Source organism: Ambystoma mexicanum, chromosome 11, assembly GCF_040938575.1.
Source record: "Ambystoma mexicanum isolate Mex_15411 chromosome 11, UKY_AmexF1_1, whole genome shotgun sequence".
NCBI lineage: Eukaryota > Metazoa > Chordata > Amphibia > Caudata > Ambystomatidae > Ambystoma > Ambystoma mexicanum.
In genome coordinates, this window is record NC_090934.1 from 811,698,121 (window position 1) to 811,714,927 (window position 16,807).

Genomic DNA, 16,807 nt, shown 5'->3' on the forward strand with positions numbered 1-16,807 from the left:
AAAAATAGTACATAGGCCACACTGCGTTTTGTTTGGTGAGATTTGGTCAAGGGGGGGAAAAGTTATAGGGGGGGTCCCAAAATTTCTTTTTTTCCCACAGACTGAATGGGAAAACATTTCTGTTGTGCCTACAGCCCAAACTGCTGGACGGATTTTCACCAATTTTCCGGCAGGAGCGGTGGCCTGGTCTCGAAAGTGTGCTTTTATTAATTTGGTGTATATACATCCAGTAGTTTTTTTTTTAAACTACCAAAATGTAAGGCAAAACAATTAGTGATATCTATGTCCGCTCCAGGGACACACTTCCCTGTTTGCTCCGCGGACAGGACACCGATTGGCGAATCGGCTTGCGTCATGTCCGCGGACACGCAACGTGTTCTCTGATTGACTGGGATGAGGAGTGAGGTGCGTTATATTGTTTCGAAGCACCCACCATATTGGATCCACGGACAGCACAGCGTGCAAGTGAACATAAATGCAATTTCCGGGAGTGTGTTGGTGTGTATGAGTGCTTGGAGTTGGTGGGGGAGTAAGAGATGGGCCAAATGCTGTATTTGTTTAGGTGGGAGAAGGCCGTAATGTGTTTGCAGTGTCCGTGGTCACCACGGTTGTCCACAGACATAGTAAACACTGGGTGCGCTACTGGCTATTTCACTTGACCATGATGTTGGTTTTGGGCCATTAGTAGAGTATTGGTTGAAGACGGTATGTATTGAAGAGTTTGTGCATTGGTTGTATTTATTATTTTAGAATGTTAATTGAAGTGGATAGGTTTTGAGGTGGATGTAATATGTTTTTGGGTTTTGGTCATTTGGTAGGTGTTTGTTTCTATGGGTGTGTTATGCTGCGGTGGTTGTGGCCAGGGCCTAGAGTCTTGGGTGCATTGCTGAAGTGCTGTACCCAAGACTCTAGGCCCTGGCTACAACCACTGCAGTATAACACACCCATGTTATCAAAGATTTTGACTGTGGTATGTGGGTTGCTTAGGGGATATGTTTTCAAAAATGTGTGTAGTGATTGGTGGTAGTGTAATAGTGTTTATTGATTAGTGAGATGATGTGTGTTAGCTTGTTTGTTGGATTGTATTCAGAATGTTTGTATTGAAGACTCTAGACATTTTGGGTTGTATTTATTGGTGAGGTGTTCGTTGGCATGGCTGTGTTATGTTGTGGTGTTTGTGAGTTTAATTATGTATGAAGAGTTTTGGCCAGGCCATGCAGTCAAGTTTGTAGTGTTTGGCAACAAGCGCTGCAGCATAAGATACCCATGGAAGCAAAGATTTTAGATTGTGGTTTATGGTCAGGTCTTTGCGTGAATGGGTGTGTTATGCTGTGGTCTTTGTGATTCCAATGATTATATACTTGCTGTTTGACTTTTTGTGGTTGTATGCAGTTTTTTCATGACATGAGTAGCTGGAGCAGACATTTTTTTTAAATCACTGTGATAAAAAAAAATCACATGTTAGTGTAGATAGTTGTCACCCCTCACAGTTAGTACTTTAGAAGTACTATAGTTCAAACCAGTGTACTGTGCAATTTGTTCAGTTCCTGTGTTTGTTGATTCAATCATTGGGTCTGTGTGAAAAAAAAAATCCATGCTGGATTATAGAGACCCTTTGTACGTTGTGGTACACTATATTTCTTTCTCTGAGTTCAGTAGGAGGAATTGAATATGTGTAAGGTTTTTGATTTGGAAGTGGTAGTAGTATTGTTGCCATTAGATAATAGTTGGTGTATTCTATTTGTCTGTTGTAAAGCTATTGCATTTTGTAAGTAGCTTTCAGTTCCAAGATATTTTCTTTGGATATCTTCTATTTCTTCAAGTAGTTGTTTGGCTGTACCATGTAGAAGATTGTTATTTAAATTGGCTAGTGCTAAAGCAGGACTTTTGGCATAGTACAGTTTATGGACCAGATTTCTTATAGTTGAATGATATGTTGATATCATTTTTATATGATGGAAGGTGCTTTTGCAAATTGGTCCAGAAATGCAGGCTAATGAATGTCCTTGTAGTCCTGTGTATTTGCACACTGGGCAGGAGCCTATATTTTGGACTAGTTTCATTTTGAATTTGTCTTTGCCTTTCACATACTGATTGAGGAAGTGTCGTAAAGATTTGAAAGATTTTTTGCCAATGTTACACATTGATGTGCACAGTCATTTGTAGAGTGGACGTATTGGTTCAGTGGAATGGACAGTTTATAGTGAGTTTTCTGGGGGTATTTTTGTGAGCAGCTTTTCTTGTTCCATAATGGTATTATTAGGTTTTTCATACCCTCGACCACTGCTATGTGTGGCAATTGGGTTTATTTGCTTTTGTTTGTATGCTTCTTCATTGAAAAATGGCTCTGTGCTCGTGGTGTGACTACATTCACCTCCAGAGATGTTTGTGAAGCTATCTTTGTTGAAATTCTGTTTATTGAGAAGTCTTTTTTGTGGTTTACTACTTAGTTTTGTTAGTGGTTCCATTCTGTTTAAAAGTAAAATAAATAATTTTCTTTTGCGAAGGAGTGCACTGTCTGTGAGAGCTTGTAGGATTAATTTTCTACGGTAGGTTTTAAGGGTTGTGCATGATTTCTCTCCTGGTTTTAAAAGGTTCTAAGAACTCTGTGGCGAAACATTTTTTGTAAAATATTTTTTTTGGTATGCTAACTTGCCGCTACATCAAGATTTATAGGTGCACTAGTGGTAGCTGCAGTCTTGTTAATCACTTTCTGTTTCGTTTTACATTTTGAAAGAGGAGGCATTTCTGTAATGGAAGCTTGTTTTGTTTGGCTTAATGACTGTATTCGCTGTTTTGTTTGAATTTTTTTGTACACATTCTGCTACAGGTGGATGCTTATTTTGGAGAGTTTTAGTTTGATTTTGTATACTTTTGCACTGCTTTCTATGGAGTTTGTTGTTGGTAGGCATTCCGTGGGGTCTGTTGGAGAAAAAAAAAGTGTGGGTTGGGATCTTGTGCAGTGTAGGTTTGTTTTGTGCATGAGTGTCTGAGTATGATGATAAGGATGTATGTAGAGGTGTGTTACTATACTGGTGTTTAGATTACAATACAAAGTATGGCGCTGGTGAAGGGAAGCACTAATACTGAATCTAATGTTGCACGGTTAATACAATTGTTTGTTATCGAATGCTAAAATTGTACAGTGTTTGACAACAATATGGCAGTATTGCACTTACTTTTATGGATGGAAAGAGTAGGTTTCTGCTGAGTTCTCCTTTGAACTTCAGACGCTGCTGCTTTTCAGGGGAGTTGTATTCACTGCAATTGTGAAAGAAAGATGTTAGTGGATATGTGTGTTAATAGCACTGTTGTTAATGTAGATCTGGATTTCTTTGTTTTTGCAGTAGTAGTGCTTTCTGATAACTGTGTATAGCATGTATATGCACTTTCCTTTGCCTATGTGCATTCTGTATATTTCATTTAGAATGTGTTAGTTGAATGTGCTTTAGAAGTGAGTATAATAGTAAGCACACAGAGCACAGGCAGTGTTATTGGATGTTAGGGGATAGAAGAACTAATTGTATGCTTTGTTTGCTATTTTTACAGGGTAAATGGCAGGAACAATACGGAAAAGTATGAAATGTATGCATTTGTGAAGGTGTGGGAAATAAAGCAGAAGGATTTGATGGGGTCAGCAGCTTATTACTGAGTAGGTAATTACCAAACTACTGGGTGATTCTGTGGTGCTTGGAGATGGGAGAGTCTGAAATAAAGTAAAAGTTGCAAGGAAGGATCTGGTGCTTGTGTTGCAGACTGAAGGGAAGGGGGAAATGTTGTATGTCTTGCTACACAACACTGTACATAGTTGTAGATGATGTGATAGACATGACTGAGCCTGTGCATAGTTGAATGCTGTTGTGAATACTAGAACGGAATGGGCAGTCAGCTGGAATGAGAGAGCTGTGTAGTTTGGAAGAACAGTTGTAGAGGCAGTGGTGTTGTTTCATCTGGGAGCCTTTAAAATGATATTGGCTATCTGTGTGCATGAATAAAGATGCTTTTACTCATCCTGACTGTGTGTGGTTTTAGAACACACTAGAAAGCCTTTTTGCATAATTAAACTGTTATTCTTCCCATCTTTTAACATGAAATGACACTTTGTGTCGTGTGTGATTACTATTATAATCATTTGTAAAGGAAGTGGAAATGATAGAATGTATGTTAAAAATGCAGAATGTATACAAAGGAAATGGTATGTACATCTTATGCACTATAATGCATTAAATGCTATTATGGTTGAAATGTGGAGATATAGGTGGCAGTGGTTACACAAATGATAGCATGAATGAAGCAAATAACAGTTTGCACATTGCAGTTAATAATATGGGCAAATAAAAATTTGGAGGGCAGGCAACTTTGCAAGTGACACTTGATCATAGCAGATGGGTGAAATGACAGTAAGCTTGTTTTACAGGTATTACAGGGTAAGTGGCAGTTACTCTGTTTATATGCATTTGTACAAGAGATGTACATGTACTGAGCAGAAAATATTTATACCTATAGTTTGTGTTAATGCATGTGAATGTGCATGAATCTGCAAGTATTAATGTTGGACAGTTTACTAGTAGTTCCTGTAGGTGATTCGCAGTCACAGCGCAATTGTCCTCAGAGTGATCAACAATACTTCTGAAGTGCTGACATGTGATGATGGAATTAGATGTAGAGTTCTTGGATGTGATTGGTGGATGGTTGTGTGACTGCTTAATAGTAGCCAATGAGGGAAAGGTGCAGAGAGTGAAGTGGAAAGGGTAGAAGGGCTGCCCCAGTGTTACGTGCTTCGTGGAGCGGGCATGCCACATCTGGGGTTTCTCAGCAAATCCAGCATGGAAAGGGGACTATAGGGATTAGGCAATCAAGTGTTTAGGTTCTGGGTTGTATTGACAGAGGCTGTTTGTAGTGAAGATGGCAGAGGTGGAGAAAGTCGGGGTGTTGGTGCTTGGAGATATGTTTGTGAATGGTCTGAAGCAGTATGCAAAATGTACGAATGTGGGAATCAATTTTGATGTAAAAGAAGTGGAGGTGGTTTGGAGCACTTGCCTGGTTTCAATTTGCAAGCAATGGTAGAAGTGTGTTACGATATGGCTAGGGTTAACAGTGCACATGTGGTTGTGCGGCACTATGGTGCTTTGCATTTGGGTTATAAGTGCCCCTACTTTGTTGGAAGATCTGCAAAACTTGGTTCAGGCAGTAATGAAACTACTTCCAAATGAAAAGATAATTTTTTGGGGTTTATTACCTATGGCATTATGGGACAATTGTTCTCTTTTTTTGTCCTCAGCAAAATGTTTCTAGGTGGTTAATTAACAGAGGCATGTTTGCTTTTATGACTACAGCTGGCATGTTCTTTTGCAACAATGACAACATTGATTCTGGTAATGTTGATTACTTTAAAGAAGATGGCATGTATGTATCTTTTATGGGACAAGCCAGCTGTTTTGGAACATAAGGGTTGCTTTGGAGAAGCTAAAGTGAAGATTTCTGGAGGAAAATAAGAAAAAAACCTAAAAAAACAAAGAAAAGGGTATTTTCAGAGCCAATCTGAAAGGGGAAATAGGGCACACTATTTAAATTTTAATTCCCCACGCTCAGATTTTATGATTTGTCCGTGGATACGCGTAGTACATACAGGGATTTTGAGGCTGAGAGGCATGCAAATGAGACTTAGCAGAGCAAGGGATTGGTCAATAGGGTTTACTAGGTGTGATGTGTGAGCAGAGACTTTGCCAGAAAGTCTTTTTCCTGAGAGGAGAGCATACAGCTATGGTTGTGTGTTTCCGAAAACAGATTGTCTGGATTTTGGGAGATTTGTGGATAAATTGGTTGGGGGTGCATGCGGATCACTGTGGAGTGGTTGTACATCTTAGATTCCCTCATGTGGAAGTGCTTATGATGGTACTTATGCACGAACTTCGAGCAACAGTTCGCCCTCGCAATCATAGTAATGAGTAAGTGTACTCTAGTTGTGATGTCACTTAGCCCATTACCATTTGATGGTTGACTCCTATATTTTTGAAACTTTCATCTATCAATGGCAAACAAAGGTACACTTGCAATTCTATGCATCACTCACAATTTGGGGAAATCATTGTGGTGTCCTTACGTTTATTTCATGTAGAGCCATGAAGCAATATTTCATTGTGTGCCAAATGAAATCGAATGCAGTGTCGTCCAATAATGTATGGTGTCTAAGTGGCATTTGTACTGACAACAATGTCATTGGATAATAGATTTGTCATTGTCAAGTAAGGTTTAATACACTTATTTTCACAGGTGGTACAGGCTGTTGACCTATCGTTCATTTACATGGTGGCTTTATGGGAGACTTGGACACTGCGTTCGGCGAGTAATACCTGTCTGTGTTGTTGGTGCCGTTAGAGAAACTTTCTCCAGTGACAGCGGTCAGTACAGGGAATTTTCCCTCACTGTGCAGCAACCAGAACTTTATAATGTACAGTACATTTGTGCCATCAAAATCAGCAACAAAATAAAGCACAACTGAACTTTCATCAATGGATGTTTCCATTTTTCAGTGAATCAAGTGTGGGTCCATTCAGCAGTGTTCGGGCCCTTGCTGCATTCTGTGATTGTGGCTCTGACTGTGTCATTCTGTTATTTTGTCAAAATAAAAATGTATTCATTTAAATCTTCCTCTGACATCACTGTCCTGTATGGGTCAGGGCCAAACCATGACTTGTAGTTGTTCATCCATCTCAACAAATGTTAACCGCTGCTGGAAAATTACTGCTTGTTCAACCTTGTGCCCCTCCAAAGCTATTCGTTTCATGTACCAGAAGTGTGACACTTCCTTGCGGACCACCCCAGAGTTCCTCCCAATAAAACAAGACCCTAGTCACAGTATATTCTGTCCTAAACTAACATGTGTCACTCCACCCCCTTTCTAGCTGTGATGTGCCAGACTTGGCAGCTATCAATTCCAACCCCTGCCGGTTTAAGATCCACATATCCTTCACTTCGCTGCTGACCCAAAGTGGATTAGTACAAACACACGTGTGCAATTTATAGGCCTTTAATATATAACTGTGGTCATGGGTTCAGGGGACTACGGCCTGGCTGGAGGGGGTTGTAGCAGGGCTTGCTCGGACATTCTCATATGAGCACATTTTGTCAGGGCTCGAGACATGCTCCTTGCTAAAAATGTTTACATGATTTGACATGTAAACAGGAGATGGGCTCAGCTGACAGGTGGTGTGGGCTGGCTATGGAAGTCGCTGGGAGAGTGCAATGTTCTCCAGAGGAACAAAGTAAATCACTAGAAATTTTGCACATAATTGGTGGACGGTAGCAAACAATTCATATGTTTTTCATATGGCCACTATGGGTCACCATTCCAAATTGTACAAAGGAAGGCGTAATTTAATTTTATAAAAATTCGTTGACTTGAACAGAGTCTCTGCATTACGCCGAGAAAATGGAAATGCAGAATATTATGTAAGTTTTATTTTCGACAATTGTATAGACCAACAAGTTAATTTATCATTCGCCGGTTGTTATTTCTGGCTTACATTGTACTGGGTTGTTGTTTGTGGCATATTGCAACGACACGGAATTACAACCTGTGTGTACTTGTCTTTGTCACGGACACATGGCCAGTCCAGCATCGAGATGCATATAGTGCACCACTAGGATTCCCCAGGTTCCACAAATAGTTCCCCATTTGCTTGAATATGGCAATTGCCGGATGTTCTCAGAGTGTTTATTGTGAAATAAAAGTACTTTACAAATTGTAAAGTTTTGCTATTTCCTTTAAAAGTATAGTTTTATAATCAGAATTGGGATGCACTGTTTTGTGAGATGATGTGTGTTGATATTCCGGGTTGTCCGTCAACTAACGTTAACACGTAGATGATGACTGGGCACGTTTGGCTATTGTGCCCAGTAACGTCCTGGAGATAGACAGAGATTATCACTAGGTTTGGTGATGTCAGCCTCAGGGGCGGGGCATATGAATTAGTGCCGCCAGGGCAGTCCACCGTGAGAGATGCAGCAACGGATAAGATTAGCACAAAATGGCCGCACCCTGCTGCCTGATTTCGCATGTGTAAAGAAGATGAAAAGTACGGTAAGGTGCATAGGAGATGTTTGTACGATCAATCAACGGATGCTTAAAAACACATGCCGAATCCTCGGGACAATAATATTTTTGAGCGTACTATTCCTTTAATAGATTCAATTTTTTGCTCCATTCGCTGCAGATGATTCTCTAAGGCCTCTGTTTCTGTATTATGTGTAATGTCGGTGTGGTCTGTGAAAAAAAAAATGTTAAGTACACATAAAGTAATGGTTATTAATTGGTTTATATAGAGAAGTGTAGTGTCTACCATTAGTTTCACTGTTTTCACAGGAAAATTGTCTTCCAGCCATTCCAAAGTACTAGACATTTCAGTGTAAAAAAGAAAATACTTTTAGTTTACGTAATACAGAAAGTTTAAAAATATATACAATAAATTTAGTGTACTCACTACTTTCTTGCTAAGTTTTGCTGTTACTGATGCGTAGGTGTGTGTCACGCTCACCTGATTCCCACGGAGGTGCAGGTCTGGCTTCGAGTGCTGATGCTTCTTCAATGGTGAAGGGCAGGACTCTGATGCTGGACAGAAAGGGCCCCTCTACTTTGGCTTTTCTGGCTCGCAGGAATATTCCCCTGTGCGTGAAAAGGGAGTATTACCTACTGACGGAATAATGCTCAAGCTTCCCACTCCCTTCCAACCCTCCTCGATACCCTTCCACGATTCCCTGTGAAGTCTCACTGTAGGGTCTGGAAGGATGAGTTCTCCATCCTGCTTCTGATGCAGGGACGTGTTGAAACCCAGTTACTTCACTGGATTGAGGTTTGATGGGAGTTCAAAATAAGCTTGACTATTCAGGTGAGGCGCTGTAAGAGTTCTGTTGCAAGTTCAAAAGTTCAAGCTTAATAATAATGTTCATTGTCTTATTGCAGCAAGCGCTAATGCTTATGTCTTTTTGCCCTTAGGGGCCGGGGTTCAGAATGCCGGAGATATGGCGCCGACCCGAAGTGTAAGTTCTGGATGAGCGTTCAGGTAATGTCTTTGCATTCGCTCATTCAATGTCTTTGTCTTTTTTTCCCCATTGGGGCCGGGGTCACGAAGCGTGAGTTGCTGATCGGGCGTGGTTTAAATAGCTTTGGAAGAAGTTCCAGGCATGTATCCTTCCACCGATCAGGTATGTATCCTTCCCCGACCACACCCAGGTGGAAAGTAGTCCCACAGGTAAAGTAGTTCCATTCAGGCCTCAATAGGGCCTGGATGTAGCAGCATGGTCTGCATCAGGTAAGTGCACATTAAAACACTTGAACACATGTCTAGCTTTATGAGCCTGGCGCCTAAGGCGCCAGGACAGGGGTCCAACATGAGCCTGGCGCCTAAGGCACGAGGACTGTGTCCAAAGGGCCCCAGCTTGGGCCCGCTGGCACTTCCCTGGGGGGAATGATGCCTGCCTCTGGGGTTGCTGGGTCGGACCTGGCTCCTTGGAGGTAGGCATCATGACAGTACCCCCCCTCAAGGCCCCTCCCAAGGTTGTTCCCTCCGGGGGTTTTGGCTTGTTCGGAAATCTCCGGTGGAACCTTTGTATTAATCGAGGTGCGTGAACATGGTTACTAGGCTCCCACAATCTCTCCTTAAGTCCATATCCCTTCAAGTCAGCAAGATAGAAGTGTTTTGACTTTAACACCTTGGAGTCTAAAATGTCTTTAACTTCGAATTCTAATTCCCGTTCAATTTGAACTGGGTCTGGAGGCTTGGACAGTCGGGTCCCTGGTTGTATTGGCTTCAAAAGTGATGCATGAAAAACTGGATGAATACGCATGTTAGATGGTAAATCCAGTTTAAAGGCCACAGGATTGATTATAGCCTTGATGGGATAAGGTCCTATGAATCTGGGATTGAAGGTTTGCGGGCCCTTGAGGGGTAAATGTTTCATTGCTAGCCATACCTGGTCTCCTACTTGGTAAGGAGGAGTATTACTTCGGTGCAAATCAGCATTTTCTTTATACTTTTTCTTGGCTTGCTCGGGTTATTGTGGAATGCAGATGATTTACTGCGGGCATTTCCAGGGTCAGAGGTGGATCTAGGTCAGAGGTCCGAGGATGGTGACCATACAAAGTATAAAAAGGAGTTTGTCCGGTTCCAGAATGCACTGAATTGTTGTATGCATATTCTGCGATCCAAAGGATGTCTTTCCAATTTAACTCGGATTGGTGTAACATGCACCGAAGATATTGCTCGAGACTCTTATTGGTTCTCTTGGTTTGTCCGTCGGTCTGGGGGTGGTGGCTGGTGGATAACCGCACATCTATTTGTGCTAGTTGGCAACATTTCTTCCAAAAATGGGAGATAAATTAACTTCCACGATCCGAGACTAATATGGAAGGAAAACCATGTATGCAAACTATATTCTCCAGAAATTCCTTGGCCAAGGTGGAAGCTGAAGGCAAACCTTTTAAAGGGATAAAGTGGGCCATTTTGGAGAATAGATCCACAATTACAAGGATAGTGTTGTAACCAGCACAAGGAGGCAGGGCAGTTATAAAGTCCATTGACAAGGTGTGCCATGGTGCCGGTGGAATATCCAAAGGTTGAAGTAGGCCGGCTGGCCTTTTCTGTTGACCCTTGTTTTAGGCACAAATTCTGCAAGATAATACAAAAGACTGTATGTCTTTTCTCCAAGAAGGCCACCAGAAGTGGCGTTTGATTTTTTCCTCCGTTTTAGCGATACCAGGGTGTCCTTCCATTAATGATTCATGATGATGGGCAATAACAAGTTCTTGCAATTCTTTACTTGGCAGAAACAACCGCTCCTGGAAGTAGGGTAAATCATCCTTAACGGTGTAATGAGGACCCTTTTGACTCCATTCCAGTAAGGCTGAAGAGTCTAGAAGTTGTTTTACTTGCATTTGGATGTCGTCAATAGTTTGCAATAAAGTTAGGCCTAAGATTCTTTGTTCAAGTATGATTGGCACAGGTTCTAAACTCGAATTGGGTTCTTCCATGCCAATCCGGGATAAGGCGTCCGCTTTACCATTCTTGCAGCCAGGGCGATAGGTAATTACGAAATCAAATTCCGCAAAGAATAGAGCCCATCGGAGTTGTCGTGAAGATTGAGCTTTGGCCGTCTTTAAATATTGTAAATTTCTCTGGTCCGTAATTACGGTGATGGTGTGTCTCGCCCCGAGAAGGTAGTGACGCCAAGCCTTGAAAGCAGATTTAATAGCCAGTAACTCCTTGTCGGTAATTGCGTAGTTGATTTCAGGAGGAGAACATTTCCTGGACCAAAAGACCACAGGGTGTAGTTGGTTAGTTTCTGGGTCTCTTTGCGACAGGACAGCTCCCATGGCCGAACTGGATGCGTCGGTTTCCACAATGTAAGGGAGAGCTGGGTGCGGGTGCTTCAATACAGATGCAGAGGTGGATTTGGTTTTCAGGTCCTGAAAGGCTTGTTCGGCCTCAAGAGTCCATTCAAAGCGTTTGTTTTTCTTTAGGAGAGCTGTGATGGGTTGGACTGTTCGGGAAAATTCCGGAATGAATCTTCAATAGAAATTGGCGAAGCCGAGCATGCTCTGAACTCCCTTCACCGAGCTAGGAGATGGCCATTTGAGGATGGCGTCCACCTTTCGCGAGTCCATTCGGACTCCTTGAGGTGTCAGGATGAATCAGAGAAACTCAACTTCTGTGGTATGAAAAACGCATTTTTCGAGCTTTGCAAATAGTCTGTGCTGGCGCAATTTCTCAAGAACTGCCCTAACATGTTTTCTGTGATCGGATTCTGAAAAAGAGTACACCAGGATGTCGACAATATAAACAATGACACAGACATCGATAAGTTCCCGAAGAACATCATTCATAAAGTACTGAAAGGCGGCAGGTGCATTGCACAAACCGAAGGGCATCACCTGATATTCGAAGAGCCCAAATTTGGTGCGGAATGCAGTCTTCCATTCGTCGCCTTCTTTTATAGGCACCAGGTGATAAGCTCCTCGGAGATCTAACTTGGTGTACACACAAGCGTCTTTCACCTGGTCGATAAGCTCAGGGATCAGGGGCAGAGGATAACGATTCTTAATCGTTATTTGATTTAGGGCGCGATAGTCTATACATGTTCTAAGGTCGCCCTCTTTTTTCGGCACAAAGAACAGAGCTGAGGAGACAGGAGACTTGGACGGGCGAATAAAACCATTGGCTAGGTACTGATCTAAATACTGACGCAAATGCAGGTTCTCAGGTTCCGTAAGAGCATAAATCCTACTACAAGGTAGTTGAGCATTGGGTACCAGATCGATTTGGCAATCATAAGACCGATGGGGAGGTATCGTGTTAGCCTGTTCCTTCTGAAAAACGTCTTGGAATTCTTGGTATTCTGACGGTAGCTGTACAGGGGTGGAAGTTGCTGAGGCTAGACCCATAACTGGATTTCTTGGATAACAAGTTGGTTCACAATCAGGAAAACATATCTTCTTTGCTCGCCAGTCAATCGTGGGATTATGTGTTTCTAACCAAGGAATTCCAAGAATTACTTGAAATTGTGGGGCCTTGATCACATCAAACACGATTGGTTCCCGATGTCCATCCTGACCCACCAGTGTCATTTCAACAGTGGAATGCGTTACAGGCCATTTCGGTTCCATCTACTGTAGTAATGACATCTTGGGTTAATTTCGGGCGGAGAGGGAGCTTAATCCTGGAAGCCAATTCACGGTCTTTGTAGTTTCCAATAGCTCCACTGTCGATGTACGCTTTTACAGCATGCAACTGCTGAGGCTGTTTTGGGTCCACGAGCACAATTGACATGACAAAATGCGAGGTCAAAGAGTTTGTTTTCAAGCTCGGCAAGCGGACCCCTACGCTTGTCGGGCTAGGTCATTTTCCGAATCAGGTGTAAATAAATTGTTATCAGTGGCTCCAACCACCTTCTTAGGTGGTTTAACCGGACAATTTCAAAGAAAGTGACCGGAAGTCCCGCAATACAGACAAAGTTGCCTCCCTTGGCCCCCTTCCTGCCACTACCTGCAAAGCTAAAAACCTCGGGGTCATCTTCGACTCCACACTCTCCTTCTCTCCTCATATTTCCGACGTCTCTAAGAAGTCACATTACCAGCTGCACCTCCTCAGAGGTATTCTTCCCTTCCTCTCCTTCCCCCAGAAGCTCACTGTCTCCCGAGCCCTGGTTCTCTCAAGGCTGGACTACTGTAATAGCCTCTATCTTAATCTGCCTGCCTCCACTCTCCGCCCTCTGCAACTTATCCAGAACAGAACTGCGAGACTTGTCCTTGGCCTCAAGCCCAGGGACCGTATCTCTCCAGGACTGAAATCTCTTCACTGGCTCCCAGTGGCTGCGAGGATTAAGTTCAAAACCCTCTGCATTGTCCACAAGGCCTTCTGGGGCCTGGGGCCACAATACCTTCAACTCTCTCTTCCTAAATATCTGCCTTCACGAGCCCTTCGCTCATCCGTCTCCAACTCCCTCATGGTCAGCCGCTTCTCGAAGCAACGAGCTGGGGGCAGATCTCTCTCCGCAGCAGGGGCCTCCCTCTGGAACAGCCTTCCTGCTTCCCTGAAACTTGAGGAGAACCATCTCCGGTTCCGGAAGCACCTCAAAACCTTCCTCTTCGCTTCTGCCTTCTCTCTCCCTCTCCCCTGCTAAACCTGCTTAACTCCCCTCCGAAGTCTGCACTTAACCTGCATCTGGGCCACTCTGTGACCTCGGCCCAGGGCCCAGCCACTCTCCACTTGCACTGCCTCCCTGGCTCCCCCTGCACTGCGGGACTGTCACTGCATCCCTACAGCCCCCTTCCCAGCACTTGCTCTGCACTTACCTCGCACTTGCCACCAGCTGGCCCTTTTATTTATTATTTATTATTTTATTACGCTACTTACCTTGTATTGCACTTTCCCCCCCACCTCCTCCCCCTGCACTTCTCCTTTTCCCCTTACCTCTGCACTTGCGCGATCTGAATGACACCTGGCCTAGTAGGATCGTTTGTCTGTCTTCCCCTTGTTTCCCCCCCTCCCTGCCTCGTCGCGCCTTGAAACACTCGTGTATAGGCGCGTTACAAATACCATATCATATCATATCATATCATATCATTTGCCGCCTTCTCTCTCGTTCCTTCTGCGTTAATGGTCCTTTAACACCGCCGATTTGCATATGTTCGGATATGTCGGTACTCTTGGAGTTAGCGTGGGTTTTGATCGGTACTCGGGTTTCGTACTTGAACCGATCTGCTTTTCTATTTTGAAGTCTGTGATCAAGTTGAACCACCAAGTCTATGTAGTCTGCGCAGACCTGGGGTGGATCTAGTATCTGAGCTAGAACATCCTTAAGCTCTAAGCGCAGGCATCGATTAAACAATGTGATCCTTTTGTTTTCTAGCCATCCAGTTTCCACAACCAGTCTATTAAAGGTGGAAACGTAGGACAGGAGATCCTGATTACCTTGTCGTAAGGATAGCAGTTCGTTATCAAGGGCCTGTCCTTGAGAGTGTTGAGCAAACAATCTTTCCATGCTGGCCTGGAAGCCTTGAAAATCCTGGAGAATGGGATCATCCTGATTTACCAATGGAATAGACCAATCGGCAGCACTGCCACTGAGGTAAGATAGTATAAAGGCTACCTTGGTCTGGTCGTTAGGGAAGGGCCCGGGTCTGCATAGAAAGTGTAAATCACATTGGTTCATAAAGACGGCATATTTCTTGGGATCCCCCGCAAAACGTTCAGGCGGGGCCAAAGGCATGTGTCCAGGTAGACTGATTTGTACCAGGTTATTCAAACCCATTGATGTGGAAGTACCTCCGGAATTAGGTAAAGGAGTGTGCCCTGCCTGGGCCTGTAATAACCTTTTGGCTAGGTCATCAGTTCTTTCCTTGGATAGGATCAGTTCTCTTTTGAGAGCGTTGGTCTCCTGGCGGGCTGAGTGCACTTCTGCCCGTAATTCCCCCAAAAGCTGGGCCAGCTGATCTGTCTCGGAAGTCTCCATAGCGCCCAGGTGGGAAATTGTGGGTAGGCTTCGCGTTCTGTCACGCTCACCTGATTCCCACGGAGGCGCAGGTCTGGCTTTGAGTGCTGATGCTTCTTCAATGGTGAAGCGCAGGACTCTAATGATGGACAGGAAGGGCCCCTCTACTCTGGCTTTTCTGGTTCGCAGGAATATTCCCCTGTGTGTGAAAAGGGAGTATTACCTATTGACGGAATAATGCTCAAGCCTCCCACTCCCTTCCAACCCTCCTCGATACCCTTCCACGATTCCCCGTGAAGTCTCACCTTAGGGTCTGGAAGGATGAATTCTCCATCCTGCATCTGATGCAGGGGAGCGTTGAAACCCAGTTACTTCACTGGATTGAGGTTTGATGGGAGTTCAAAATAAGCTTGACTATTCAGGTGAGGGGCTATAAGAGTTCTGTTGCAAGTTCAAAAGTTCAAGCTTAATAATAATGTTCATTGTCTTATTGCAGCAAGCGCTAATGCTTATGTCTTTTTCCCCTTAGGGGCCGGGGTTCGGAATTGCCGGAGATATGGCGCCGACCCGAAGTGTAAGTTCTGGATGAGCGTTCAGGTAATGTCTTTGCATTCGCTCATTCAATGTCTTTGTCTTTTTTCCCCATTGGGGCTGGGGTCCGGAATGCCAGGAAGCGGCAGGACCCGAAATGAAATGGGAATGACCCAACAGGTAAGTCTTAGATGGAAACTGAGCTTTTCCTATTTCCCTTCCTTCTCTCACCTTGTTTTCTTGTCTTTTCTCTCTAGGCTCTGGGAAGTGGGTGCGGATCCGGATGATCGCTGCTGAAGATGGAGGCGCCCAGGAAAGGTGAGTGAAATGCAGCGCTGCAGCGATCGGAGAGAAATGCTATTAAAATGATGTCTTCCCTTTCAGGATCGTCGGTGTGATGTCCCCGTGATGCAGCTTTAGCAGGTAAGGTCTCCTTTCTCTCCAATTCTCTCTTATCTCCCTTTGCAGGCGACCCAGGATGCTGACAGGCGTGGCTGAAGTCCAGATGCAGGAGCTGACACGGTGAGCGTCCAGCTGCGAGGAGCAGAACAACGCGAAGCGTGAGTTGCTGATCGGGCGTGGTTTAAATAGATTTGGAAGAAGTTCCAGGCATGTATCCTTCCACCGATCAGGTATATATCCTTCCCCGACCACACCCAGGTGGAAAGTAGTCCCACAGGTAAAGTAGTTCCATTCAGGCCTCAAGAGGGCCTGGATGTAGCAGCATGGTCTGCATCAGGTAAGTGCACATTAAAACACTTGAACACATGTCTAGCTTTATGAGCCTGGCGCCTAAGGCGCCAGGACAGGGGTCCAACATGAGCCTGGCGCCTAAGGCGCCAGGACTGTGTCCAAAGGGCCCTAGCTTGGGCGGCTGGCACTTCCCTGGGGGGAATGATGACTGCCTCTGGGGTTGCTGGGTTGGACCTGGCTCCTTGGAGGTAGGCATCATGACAGTGTGCTTTTGATTTTTGCTATGCAGTGTCTGTGAGGTAATTCTGTTCGAGGTATATTTATTTTGTTTTAGTATATTCCATTATGTTGCATATGCTATGCAATTGAATGGTTGGTGTTTTACATATACAGTTTCCACTTTTTATTTATTATTGAATGTAATATATTTATGTGCTGCTTTTTGAACATGTTCAGTGTTTTTATTGCATGATACAACAATATAAGATACCCCCTGAGTTTTTGGATAGTGTTGCTGTTGATCACGTCCGTCCGCGGACATGTGTATAGTCCGCAGATATCAGAACCACTAGCACAGGTAGGGAGGTCAGTATGT